Source organism: Abramis brama, assembly GCF_963993115.1.
Source record: "Abramis brama genome assembly, chromosome: 19".
NCBI lineage: Eukaryota > Metazoa > Chordata > Actinopteri > Cypriniformes > Leuciscidae > Abramis > Abramis brama.
In genome coordinates this window covers 28222621-28237353 of record NC_139981.1, presented here as the reverse complement: position 1 = coordinate 28237353, position 14733 = coordinate 28222621, and the positions used below count along the sequence as shown (strand labels likewise).

The 14733-nt window shown below is 38.8% G+C and overlaps 1 protein-coding gene across 2 annotated transcripts in view; it reads right to left on the bottom strand.

Moving 5' to 3' along the window:
* The window catches only part of micu1 (mitochondrial calcium uptake 1), a 96296-nt gene extending 83367 nt beyond the window's left edge, over positions 1 to 12929 (bottom strand). For both annotated transcript variants that reach the window (XM_084093720.1, XM_084093721.1), the window contains exon 1: positions 12716 to 12929. The gene's annotated coding sequence lies outside the window, so the exon portion shown is untranslated. The remainder of the gene's footprint in view (positions 1 to 12715) is intronic.
* Positions 12930 to 14733: the final 1804 nt, after the last annotated feature.

The following is a 14733-nucleotide window of genomic DNA, read 5'->3' as shown; positions in this document are numbered from 1 at the left end:
AAACATAAGCAAATGATAAACATAAGATTGATAGATATTTTTTTCTTTTTCTGCTTCATCATAAACATTTTTCTAAGCTTTAGAAATAGACAGATAAAACCAAGAGGCCATGTTTAGATCTAAATATTAGCAACTAGCTCATTTTTATCTTACCTGTTCAGCATCTAAAATCCTCAGAATTACACTTAAGTACAGTAACAACAACCAATTACTTAAACGCTTTACATCCCTGTTAACAAAGTTATATCAGAGTTTTAAAACAGGATATATGCATTTATTTAAACAGACAAAATGGAGGAACATTGGGGAGCTGCTTTACATCTAACCAGACAATTTTCAGCCTTTATCAAATTTCACATCACAGCACCTACTGTAACCATTAGCTTAATATGGTATGATGCTATTAGGTTAGCGATGGACTTACGAATCTAACGTTATTCAAGCTCTTCTGGAACTCTTCACTCTCTTCAGAAAGCTATATCTGAAATAACAGGCCAAACAATATGAGGACACTGTTAGTGTGTCAAACCTACAATGTGTCTAAATGCACCGTATTTGATTCAAGGGCTACAGAAATGTTCATATTTGTATATTCACCACACAATGGGTCTCATTCATGAAACATTCGTAAATATTCGAGTAAATATGTGAGTGATTTGCGCGACCTTCCCGAAAACTCTTCTCCTGATTCACAAATACTTCGTAAATGTCAGATGTGATAGTGAAATGTGTGTGTGTGTGTTAATGAATTCCAATCAGTCGTAAATGGGACGCGCGTGCACGCTCACTCTCAATTACCATAAATCCCGCCCATTAAATCTGACTGACAACTATATATGGGCATCATATTATGACACCAAACGAAGGATTTCAACATGTATTCTCAAAAGCGAATGAAAAAGAGAAATTTCTCAGATGCAGATGCGTTTTATTATCAGAAGTTCATTCAAAACGCCACATTTTATTTTCAAGCGTACATAGTGGCGTATCAGGTCCTAAAAAAAAAGGAAGCTTGGCAGCATATTACAGATGCAGTTAATGGAGTTTCATCTGTTAATCGAACAGTCCCAGAAGTGAAAAGAAAATGGTTCGACATGAAGCTTGACTGCAACACTTGTGACTTGCGGACTTGTGTTCCGTTTGCAGATGCTATTACTGGCTCTCATAATAAAAGTAAAAAGAAAAACCGTATGTAATTACTATAATATTTTTTCAAAATGCTGTGTAAATATGTACCCGATTAAGGTGAATTAAAATGCAGCCTTATTAATGAGCAAAACGTTCGGATGTTAAACGCACTATTTACGCGTGGCTGGGAGCAGGTGTAGATTTCTTTCGTACCAACTAACATTTGGAAAATACGAACATTTTAATGAATCCGAAAATTTACGCCAGAACCACTTTGCACACGATTTACAAAAAAATTTGTTCTGCTCGTGTTTCATGAATGAGACCCATTGCTACTAAATAGCTTCAGAAAAGATAGGCACACAAGAGGTATGGACCATTTAGGATACTTTTATGGTGCTTTGTATGTGTTTTTCGAGCAAAGCAGCATCCATCTCCATTCACTCTTATTATATGGAAAAAATAAGACATTTTTCAAAATTCCACATTTCAAAACAAATTTCACAACATGTGTCTGGGTATATGATGACTCATGACTTTTCATTTTTGGGTGAACTGCTCCTTTTACGGGAATAACATATTGCAGTCAAACAGTGTACATATAACAACTTTTGATTGAAGCTGCAGGATAGCTCTTGAGACTTGAGATTTTCAATTTTCTATGCCAATTTTGTCAGACTCCCCCACATAAACAATCCAGCATCTGTTCATTTTTCTTTGAAATGGGCTACTTATGTCGTTCACATCTTTTGACATCCAAGTGTAGGCAAAGAGGGACTGGTAAATCTCCCTATGTGCTCTGCCTCGTTCGTAGGAAGGCAAAAGCTCCGTAGAGGCTAGAAGAGCCACCTGTCCGTTTTCCAATATTGACTGTAGTTTGATTGAGGTCCTGATTCAGCAGAACATAATGAGAGTGGGAGCGCTACATGCTAATTGGAGTGAGCACTTGTGCGTGACATTGCAGACTGATGGCACTGGTCTCTGGGGCGGAGGCCACGCAAAACTCTTCAAATGGAGCGGATACTGCATTAGCCCAATAAACACCCTAGTGGGTTCTATCAGAGTGAAAGCAACTGGTTTAAGCCTTCCTGAAGAACACTTTATGTGCGGCTTCACATTGCAAGGATTTGGTCATGGCCATTACTATGTTATTAATGTAATATTTGCACAGTTTAATTGTAATTACAATGAGCTTTTTATTAAAATGTTACTTCCAATGGGAGTCGAAGGTGGTGTAGACAAACCATTTGGACAGCAATTAACCAACAGTGTGATTACTAGTTAAAAATAATTGATAAAATCTCAAAATACTTATAAATCAGAATTGGAGTTTTGTAGCCTATTAGCCTTGAAGCCATCCTGTACTCCTAAAAGTTGAAAAATTTACTTTTCATGGGTCAATGATGTGATTTTTTTTTTTCTATCCGAATAAATTAATTTATTCAAACAACTCTCTACAATGCGAGTAAATCACTCGCATGTGCGACTAAATCTTCACTCTGGGCGACTAAATGTCTAGCCATTGGCTAATAAATTGTTATTCTTACTCGCTATTGTATGTGTTGTAGGGCTAAGTATAGGTTAAGCATAGATATATTTTCACACGCTGAACACTGAATGACTGAGCGCTTGAGAGTTTCTAATAAAAGTTCTATGGTTAAAAAGTGCTTGATTATCATAATATAATGCTTGATTGACTGATGTTAAGATATGTCAGATATTTAAAAAGCTGTGCCATTTTACCAAGATAAGCTGATTTGGTGTAATCATATATACACACATACACATACATATACACACACATACCTACATGCGATACGAGAATCGATACGCTGGCGCCAAATATCAATATTTTAATTAATAAAATAAGGCGCTCTAAACAGATTTCCCTGCTCCCAGCGTCAGTACTTCATGGCTCCTCGAGGTGGCGCTCAAAACATGAAGCTTTCGTAACATTGATGGGACAAACAAAATCGACAAAGAGTATGCGATATACAAGAACTGCCTTTTCACATTCATTTTGTTTTCATAGTTATACAGATATCGTGATGTATCATTATAGGATCGTCTAGCAATATATTGATTATCACAGAATTGCTGTATCGTGATGGTATCGAAAAGTATTGTGAGGTAACCTGTGATTCCCACCCCTAATAGAGAGGACTCCTGCAGACATTTATGACTGAGTGTCAAGATCAATAAACCTTGAAATATAACATAATATCATTTTTTTTTATGACAAGACAAGGTTGTACAATGTGATGTGGTGCGGCTCCCAAAAAAAATATCATTATTGGTCGACTTTTTACCTTGAAAAACATTTAAAGCAATCGTATAGTTCATTGACCTCGACACATGCATTTAAATTTGACAAGTTTCTCTTTCTGGAAAACTGACCAAAAATATTGACGACTCAAGTTGGACTAACAAATACTGTAGTCCAATCAAAAGCTCTCTCGAATGAGAATGTCCTTCCCTGTGAACATAACTATCAATTACATCATGGTTAAATAGGTACAACATAGGTTTTATTATCAACACAATGAAGGTTTCTGATGAAGGACAAACTGGCAAATTGTGTAAGATAATACAGTATATGAGATGCCATGCCAAGTGCCTCATTTAGACAGATTACCATTGCTTTCCTTAACATTAACCTTCACAGTTCATGGAGATTCCATTGAGTGGTGAATGTGATAGTCAAGTTAGTCAAAAAGTTATGTGCTTTTACACTTTAAAATATAAGATTAACTAACAGAACATCAGCATTCTTTTCAGAAAGCTGAATTATCCAAAAGTGATGTCCTATGAAACAGAAAATTGATTCTTAGTCGGCTCCATTACAGTTGCTCTGTCTTTCCAAAATAGCTTAAAACTTGTAAGCTAGGTTATATTTTGGACAGTAATTCAATTTATACAGGTTTGGAACAACTTGAGGGTGAGTAAATGACAGAATTATAATTTTTGGGTGAACTATCCCTTTAACTAAAGTATACAAATGTATCTATAGCCTTGTTCAGACCGTCAGTCCAAATTAGGGCTTCACGATTAATTGCAAATTAACATGAAATCACACTTAAACCGATTTGGCGTATGGCGATTATTAGCAAAGGCTGTGATTATTTTTTATGTGCAGCTTGTCAGTAAAGCACGTGTGATAGAAATATTTTATGTAATGGGTATTTTCAACATTAAATGTACAGAGAAATGCAGACTAAGGATGCTTAGGTCAAAGGCCATATATACTTAACCAAAAAGTGCTAAACACAGTAGAACTAACAGTCATATGATTAGCTTAGATCATTACAAACCAATCACCAGAACAAATCACAGTGAAGAAGACTTGAGTGACATTGATTTTTACTCAACTGTTTGATATAAATGTACATGTATATTTCTATTCAGGAGACTCACTAGGTTGTTGTGACCAGTGATCTCCCGGCCGTGAATAAAACGTAATTTCTACAAAGAGCAACTTAGGAGTCGTGTCAGGTATGCTGAGAAACAGATTCTATGCTCAAAAGACAACAGCAGAACATCAAGTGTGATTGAGGTAGTAATAGAAGTAGGCCTACTAAAGATTCTACACTCAAAAGACAACAGCAGAACATCAAAGTGTGATTGAGGTAGTGATAGTAGCTTCGTCGACGGGACAAGTATTGTATTGTATTGTATTGTATTGTATTTTTAACAACTGCAAGTTGTTTAAATTGTCCGTGGTAAAGAAGTCAGATTAAGTAGGTTGTATTCATAATAAGAATTTCCACGACACACGGCTCTGTGATCAGTAGTAAATGCTGCTCTATCTGAGAGTCGCTTATAACGTGCATTTGAAAAAGCAATACGCGTCAAAAATCTTTCCAAACATGAGAAGCATCTATGATTTGGCTTCTTACACAGATAAGGCAGTCATGTGTTAATTAGTCATGTTCAACCAAAGCGTTTCAATCTTCTGTTTATTCAGCTACAGATAGTATGATGCCAATAGGGATTTCCTGGAATGATGTGTTATTTACTTCTGAAGGGTATATTTGGAGATTCTGTGAGCCTTTGCCAAATCGCATTCGGTTTCATTTCGATTAATCGTGCAGCCCAAGTTCAAATCCGTTTTTTGTGCATATCTGATTGAAATCCGATCAGATTTAGCAAGTGTGAACAGCAAAAAAAAAGAAAAGTTTTTCAATTTTTACAAATCCGAGCTACATTTATATGTGTTTTGAAATCTTATTAAAATCATATTTCTGGAAATCAGTTTCAATCTGACTACTCGGATCAGATTTCGCATGGTTTATGTGACTTAGTGTCACGCCACATAAAATGTAAAGTCAGACATTGTTATAGGAAACATGCTGAAAGTCACAGAAGAAAGGTTGTGTTGTTGCAAAGTGCCAGACGAGTAGAAAATGATAATATAACGGAGACCTGTTTTGAAACCGGCAGAGACGACAGCACAGAAAAAGCCACGCATACCAGCCTCCTGCGTTTCTGCCGCTGCCTCATAAGACGAAGTAGTCCAGCGCAGAGGCTACACATTGTTATGTTGGAAATAAGACAACATCAGTTCTGTAAACCCCTCCATATTGCAGTTTTTGTTATATTATTATTATTATATTCTGAAAAACAAAAGAGTGGCATGTATGATTACTCACTCTCCTATCATTCCAAACCCATATGTCTTTTTTTTCTTCAATTACAAAAGATGAAAATTTGCTTTAAAAGAATAAGATATGGACTACTCTTAAGATACTTTCATGGTATTTTTTTAAATGGATCTCTTGTGAAAAAGAAGTGTGCTTAATTGTATTGAATGTGCGCCTGTGGTGTACTTCAAATGAAAAGTATAGTAAAAAAAAAAAAAAAAAAGAAGTAATTCCAGAGAAGATAATTGAAAAAAGGCCACTAAAGTGAACTTAAAGAGTACAACATCACTGGAAAAAGAAGGGTTATGATCAGGCAAGAGCTTTCGGACCTGTGTTAATATTAGGAAAGCGTTTCAGCGTTGGAGGAAGGCCTGAAAGCAGACGGAGAGGTTGCATTGTTTCTGCTCCATACGCGAGTAAGATTGGTTTTGCTGTTTCACAGAACCAAGATATGCTGTTGTTGTAATGTTAGATATAGTAACAGTTTTGAGTGTCATTGAAGCATTATTTTGCTGATAGATTATTTTATGATAAAGAGACATCCACTATTACATTGCATTATGGGGGCAGAGCAATGAAGTGTGTTTGTTTGGATTTTTTTCAAATGGTAAGTTTTTCTCAGAAATCGAAATTTTGTTTCTTCTGTGAATCACCAAAGAATATATTTTAAAAATCAGTGGAGTCTAAACAATATTGTACCTCACTCACTTTCTTTGTACTAACAAAACGCAAATTTTTTGTGTTTCACAGAAGGAAATTTGGCCGATTAGTAAGGCCAATTATCTCAATGTTTTAAAAAGCAGCCTGAACATTCAACAAAACATCTCTTTTTGTACCACAGAAGAAATAAAGTTACAGGGTATTGGAAGCACACCAGCCCACTGACAGGAAAAACTTGAGATAAACTGCAGTTATTGTGTGCCCAATTGGTTGAGCATAATTCCACCATGGGTTTGAAACTTTGAGATTCCCAAACTGTTCTAAAGAGAACTCTTTAACCTTGCTTCTCTGCAATCTACAACAGAAAACAGACTGCAGCAGTCTGGATTTCACATATCTAGTGGCAATCTGGTATCAGCTTCTCTCTATGCACCAGTAAACAGCCACAAGCCTCTCAGATAAGGTTCTGCCAGGGATTGCACCAACAGGAGACATCAGGGCCAACTTCACAGGCAGCCGAGGACTAACTTGACTAAGGACCAACATTGTTCCCTGTGTTAAGTGTTAAGCCACATTTCGTCTGTCTCCAAGCATTGCATGGATAAGTGTAGAGAGAGTTCCCCCGGGCACTTTAGTAAAAAGTGCTAAAGTCTTCCTCTAAAAGAGCAAAACACAGACAGAGAGCGTTTTTTTAAAGATGCCATTATGCCTGTGTTTCTGGATGCAGTCGATATCTTTCAGCCTCAGATGGTCTCAAGTGTTTGGGTCTCACCCACACTGAGACAGCATTTGTGGATGGCACATGTCCTCATTGCGAGAACATGACAATGGCATCTTTGCTGGATGGAATCTTCCCAGACTCCCGTCCATGGCCTATAAATTCACTTTGTCTCTAATGGCGAAGGCTTACAGTGCAGCTGGACAGGCTGCCTCCGCCCTGCATCCCATGGCCATCCTGCAGGCCCATCAGGCCAAAGCTCTAAAAGAGCTGCACAAGGGTAGTCCTGAGCCAAGACTGATGCAGGAACTGCAATCGACTTCACTCTCCGAGCGATGCAGGTCAAGTCCTATAGTGAACATCATGTCATGTCCACCATGGTGGTCCAGGAGCGCCATCTCATGAGTGCCACCTACAGGCCACTGAGGTCATCGTCTGCTCGTCGCCGAGGGTGTCCGCCTGCGACTGCAACATCAGCTCTGCTACAGCCCGGACTCAGAGTCAACACTCCGCTTCACCGGCCCACTGCAGGTACCTCAAAAATTATCATTCCTCTAGTGCCGCTCATGCTAGTTTGGAGGCTTGGTTAGCACTTGCCAATCACTTCGCACTGACTGGTTCATCATGACAGGTTCAGCGGCATAATCTTTACCTCAGTGGCAGGCAAAGACGCCCCTGTCCTGTGTGCGGAAATTGCAGTCTTATTGGTGAAGGACGCAATAGAGCCTGTTCCTCCAGCCGAGGTGAAGAAGGGCTTCGACAGCCCTTACTTTATCGTACTAAAGAAAGGCAGTGGGTTGCGACCAATCTTATACCTGGACTTTTGAAACAAGCCTTGCACAAGCTCCTGTATAAGATGTTAACGCAGAAACACATTCTGACATGCGTTCGCCAACAGGATTGGTTCACAGCAACAGACCTGAAGGATGCGTATTTCCATGTCTCGATTTTGCCTCGACACCAAACGTTTCTTCGGTTCGCTTTCGAGGGTAAGGCATCAGTACAAGGTCCTCCCTTTCGGACTGTCCCTGTCACCTCGTGTCTTCATGAAAGTCACAGAGGCTACTCTTGCCCCTGTTAAGGCAAGTGGGCATTTGCATCCTAGCTCACAACTTGACGCCAGGCCAAGTACTCGTAATGCATGCTCTTTTTAGTTCAGCCCATATACTTGGGCAAAGTGCACCATATGTAGTGATTCCCTGATGGTAATCCCATGTGATGTATTGTTCCTAACGGTAAACCTGTGTCTTCCCCTAGGCAGAGCTCCATATAGGAGAAAAAGCGCTTCCCAACGCTAATTTTGGTTTGCACAGCTGTGATTTAATTTTTTTATAAAAGAAAAAGTACGCTGAATCGGCTTATTCCCATGATAAGTAATGTCCCCTCTGTCCCCACATAATACAAAGGACTACACAGCATACGTGGGGCATTGGGTAGGTTACGATGTTGTATGGCCCAAATGGGAGAAAATAGAAGAACAGATATGTGGGGTATTTTGAGCTGAAACTTCTGACACATTCTGGGGATACCTGACACAGAGCACAGTGGTAAGTAGCCTTTATAGCTGGCGTTGTACTCTCCCAGGTTCATTTGGGTTGTACTGCTCAGGACCAGCTTTATAAATAAATCTTAATCATTGATTCCTAATTTCATTCATTTTCAGAAGGCCAAACAAAGGGGTTTTGATTTAGCATTGAAACACACAGAAACCACAAAAAAAAAATTAGGTAACAAAACTGTAAGTGCACTTCCAACAGCGTAATGTAATGTTACTACATGAACACAAAATAGCAAACTGCCATTCAGAAACAATCCACTTCTACTAACTACACATCTACATCTTGTTCGTCAAAACCACCAGACAGTCAACTTGATCTGCAGCGAGTGCTGAGTGCTTTTTGTTAACAATGTTTCCAGCTGATGAAAACACACACGCTCAGCTCTGACCGATGTGTGAGGTATGGTCACGTAGGCTATGTCTTTGCCAGCTGCGCAATATGTGGATACATACAGTTTTTTAAGATGTTTTGGTGTAAGCAAGATTCTCTCCGACTCAGAGTCCTCACTCTCTTTTTCCGCCATCTTTCAAATGAACAACGTAGCCGCACCGCACTGTATACTGGATAAGCTAACAAAAACAAACCACGTCAGTTACGTCATTATTAGGGTTGGGAATCTCTATGCACTTCACGATTCGATTCAGAGGGCTGCGATGCGATGCTAAAACGATTATCGATGCATCTTTTTTTTTTGTGTGACTACTTGGAACTTTTAAAGGGAAGTATTTATAGTGACCCATAAAGAATTTACTTCCAATATATTTTATTAATAAAACAAATGGAAGTGATTTGGCAAGTCAACTGTAAGGTTACATTTGCAGCATACAGTATGTCCCAACATTGCAATGAACGAACAGGAAAACTAGCTGCACTAGCTGCATACTTGTAGTAAATGAATGCAAACTTCAACATATTCTGAATCTCTAACATAAAATAATAGACTTCTATCCAACATCTTCCTGTTATGTGCAATGAGCAATATAATCCTTCAGACAAAAAAAAAAAAAAAAAAAAAACATTTTGCTATAGCAAATCACAAACAGCTTTCATACAAAAAATATAGAGTGATTTACCAGCAGCTCTCATACAAACATAATGCTTGTGGACTTGCGCATTTTCGGAATAATTAGTAACATAAAAAGCTGCTCTTATACACAAATAAATAATAAAGAGTCTAAGACTTATGACTTGAAATTGTTGCTGTATGCCAACATCAAAAACACCATACAAAAAAAGTGAATGAACATCTGCAGAGAGCACAGTCAAAATGTAACTTTTTGTGACTGGTATTGCACTGATACACACTGTGACTGGAGGGCCGTACAGTAAACCTACGTATAACGTACGTATAACAGATCTGTTTACAGCATATTGATATGAAAACTAAACAATACAGAAAGCAGCTCTCATACAAAAATACAAAATAGTCCACAATGAAATTATACCTATTTTCCATACGTTAGCTTTTAACAAAAAGGGTGCCGTTTGGATTTCGCGCTCAGCCATCATGCGTCTCTGTTATGTGCATGCCACAGGCTGGCCGGGCACTGCACTTCCGCGCTTCAGAGTTCTGCCTTTTGCGTTCCGTCAATATAACGTTGTTATAAAAATAAAAAAAACATTTGGAAAATCGATTTTTGACATTTGTGAATCGATTCAGAATCGTCCACGTCCGCATTGCGATGCATCTAAGAATCTATTTTTTCCCCCACCCCTTGTCATAATGTCTCGCGCGACACTTGACACCAAAAATTCAAATGCATGGTTTTTGCATTCGAATGTGCTTTTTATTTTATTTGATGAATATTCGAAATTCGAATTTTGACATGACAACACCACAATAATTCACTGAAGCATAGCCTTTCTTTGCATATGCCTTTGGATGGGAATGTATGCTAATATGCCACATTGTGACATAGATGTTTGCGGAAGTAATATCTGGACTTCGATCGAAGCGGTTTAAGCAGGAGCTGTTCTGTGTTAGATAGAATAAATCCCTATGTGGGAGATATAGGGCTGCACGATTAATCGCAATGAAACCGCACGCGATTTGGCAAAGGCTGCGATTATTTTCTGCGCAGCTTGTCAGTGCAGCACGGCTGATCGGTAGTAAATGCTGCTCCATCTGAACGCCACAGGGTGTCTCACGCAGACATGCAAAATATGCCCCGCCACAGAAGAAGATGTTAGTCATCTGTAGCTGAATAAACAGAAGATTGAAACGCTTTGGTTGATTAAACATGACTTATAAACACACGACTGCCTTATTCTGTGCAAGAAGCCACATCATCTCACAGAAGGATGAGCTCATCTGTCGTTATGATGTGAGTTTGGAGTAAAAGCATGTTGTCTTTTGTTGGACAAGAGGTTAATAAATGATTCTCATGTTTGGAAAGATATTCAAAGTCACAGTGCTTTCAGATGGAGCAGCGTTTATTACTGATCACAGAGCCGTACAACAATGACAAGCTGCACATACAAAATAATCGTAGCCTTTGCGATTTCAAAATCGCGATAAGCCAACTCGATTTAAGTGCGATTTCATGTAAATTGCAATTAATCGTGCTGCCCTAGTGGAAGACTATGAGCTCTGTAACTTTGTAGATCTTATGTATGCACATACATGTTTCTATACATTACACTAAAAGAAAATATATTAAAAAGCATCACCTGACCCCTTTAGTAATGAATTACTTACTATAAATTGTATTAATTATATTTAAATAACTTTGGGCTTCAATTATATCAAAGCCAAATCAGGATGGCTTAAAGAAGAAATTAGTTTAGATAAAGTTAAAACAGTTTAGTTAAAGTTAAAACTGGGTCATAGACTAATCAGTCAAGCTGATTAATTAGCTGCTATGTTGGTGTTATTGCATGTGCTAATAACTGACAAACAGTAGCCTAGTCAATGGATAGGCTAGTTAACAGTTTTTGGAATTTTGAGTACATTTTAATAAGCATTTATAGCATCTCTGTTTTTTGTTTTGTTTTGTTTTTTGTACATCTCAAAATTCTATGCATATTAGCATATCAGTGATTGCTAAAAAAGAAAAAATAATTCAGCAAAAGCCTACAAAACACTCCTCGATTATACCCCTGTTCTCGTCACTGAATATCATAACATATTGGAAAGCACTTCATAACTTTAAAAAGCTACATTTTAATCTATAACTTACTTTCATAAACCCAGAACAAATCTTGTAAGGATGCATACTGCATTATAACAGGGCAGGATAAGATATAGTAGTATGTAGAATATGTTCAAGTTTTAGCTACATTATGACAGTAAAGGAAAACATAATAACATAACAGTCTATAATTTTCTACTGATAAAATAAAAAATATATTAACATTTTCTATCTGAGAAAGTATCTCATGACATTTATCATTTGACCCTAAAGTCGTTAACTTGTGGCAATGAGTTCACCAACACAAAAGTTATTGTAGAACCTCTAAAATACAACGTAAACAAACCCAACACATAACTGTAAACACAAAAAAAGAAAAAAGTACCATATTACCACGAGATATGATATTCACAGAAATGTCAACACTATCTGAACAAAAATGCGTTTGTCAAACAACGACGACACTGCTTTACAAGAACATAAACAGGGTCATAGGCAAATATTAGTCTCTCATCAACATGAACACATTATAGGAGCTTTAAAATAACTTGAGTTTGCAAAATATGAGCCAGAGTTTAAGTTGAGCTTTAGCATGTGGATGAGCAGAGGCGCTGCGCAGCTGGAGCATTAGCATCAGCTACACAACGAGTGCAGCTATAACTGCTTTCTTTTCAGCGATAAACTGTAAGACGTCAAGCGACTGCATGACTATTTGTAGTTATGGACCTTTCAATTGTAGTATGGTCACGCAGGAACGATTTGTCACGTACAGACAGCCCACCTATCTGAAGACAGACTGACTCTGGCTATATTCGCTAACCGCTGTGGCTGTCTGTCTGTCAGTGGTGTTAAAGTGATCGGGTCTGATCATATACTCACTCTGACACTTCAGGCGATCTCAGTTAAAGTCCTTTAAGGAAGATGTTTTCAGTGAACGCTTCAGGTTCCCCTCCGATTCTCCTTTAACGTGAGTAGCGTCCAATTTCTAATGAAGTTCCGCGTCTACGGAGGCCGAACACAAACGTAACCCAACATAAACGTCAAAAGAGCCTCCTCCTTCTCTCGCCTCGTTTGCTGGATCCCTCTTCTGTTTGTAAACACAGGTTTTCATGGGCGAGGTCAAAAGGCTTATGCGTTTTTGTGTAAGTGTTACATAATTACAGTTTTGGGGAGTAGATACATACAGTTGTCTATTTCATATCAAAGTGTAAAAGATACACTTTTTGATAATTATAGATCGCAAAGTATTTGTGCAAGCGTATTCTTCGTGGTGACAATGTATGTGAATGTGGCAGGCTAATCATACAGTACCATGTGATGTTGAGGTTTTGTACATAATGTAGCCTACAAACTTTACATTCTATCCCCTAACCCTTACAGAATACAAATTATAATTTAGTATAAAAAACTCTTTTCCTCATGGTGTCAAAAATATCATGTCCCCTACAATGTTGGGAATACATGGACCACACACACACACATGACATATTTGCGTCACTTAGTGAGGACATTGCATAGACTTCTATTTGTTTACACATAGCCTACTAGGGTTTGAAATTAAATTTCACTCACTGGCCATTCAGAACTTGATAGAGAAGTGCAGGGGCGTAATTTGTGGGGGGATTGGGGGGAGATAACCCCCCCCCCCCCCCCCCAATATTTAAATCAATGCATTACAACATAATGCATTATATATATATATATATATATATATATATATATATATATATATATATATATATACACACAATTTGGATTTCATACATTAATTTCTTATTCAGACAAAATCATGTTATCAGCCATCTCCTCCCTTCCTCTTTCATCCTCGAATGTTTTAGGTGGACAGATCAATACACTAAAGAACAAAAAAAAAAAAAAAGTAGTAGGATGTTGGAAAATAATGTCTTTTCTGTTAACCACATGCCTTTTAATCTTCGCTATTGCTTCAATACAAATGAACAAGCGTGCCGTTATTTGTTGCGTGACGTGCATGTTCAAATAAGCCAGATATGCGCAGATTCTGTTTTGGCCAAAGGGAATGTGCGGTGAAGGGATGGTGATGGGAGGACGCCGAAACCCCGGCAGCGATGATGGTAGATGCCCACTGACGCAGACGCAGACCCAGAGCACAGCAGGGATGACAGCCCACGGTGGAGTCGAGAGAGGAACCAAGGTGTGGCTGACGACATTCTGGTGACGTCCGACGGAGGTGGAGCCGATGGATCCCAGGGTGCAGACGGAGAGCTGATGGACTGAAGCAACACCACTGGCACTGGAGACCTAGGCAGAGTCGCATCAATAGGTGTCTGGGGCGGAGCCAGAGTGCCCAAGGACTGAGGTGGAGCCAGAGGGAAGGAGGAAGCCGCTGGAGCCGCAGGGGTGGAGAGACTGAGTGCAGGGGAAGGCTCACAAATCCGTGGGGGAAGTAGAGTAACGACTGACCAAGGGGGAGCCGGTGGGACGAGGGAATGCAGTGGAGCCGAAGGAGCAAAGGCAGAGCCGACAGGTCTTCAGGCTAGGGATGTTAACCGATGACCGTTTGACCGATGGTTGACCGTATCAACGTTAACCGATCAAAGTTGTCGGTTAAAAAAAAAAAAAAGTGATCTCTAAATTAGGCTATTATAGACAGTGGACTAAACGCTACTACAGTTAGCCATCTCATTCCAAGATCTTTTTGTGTGAAGTGAACAAATCCCTCACACTCATTTTTTTTTTTTCATAACTCGCCTGTTTGTACTTAATAAACCAATAAAAACATTTGGCGCGAGGTCACAGCGTTTGGGTTTGCGCGCTCACAAGGTTTGCGAAAAGTAAAGGCTACAGGCTAAAACACTCGAGGTTAGAGCCAGGGCAGACGATGCGATGAAGCGTGCAAAGAAAAGTAGTGTGTGGGA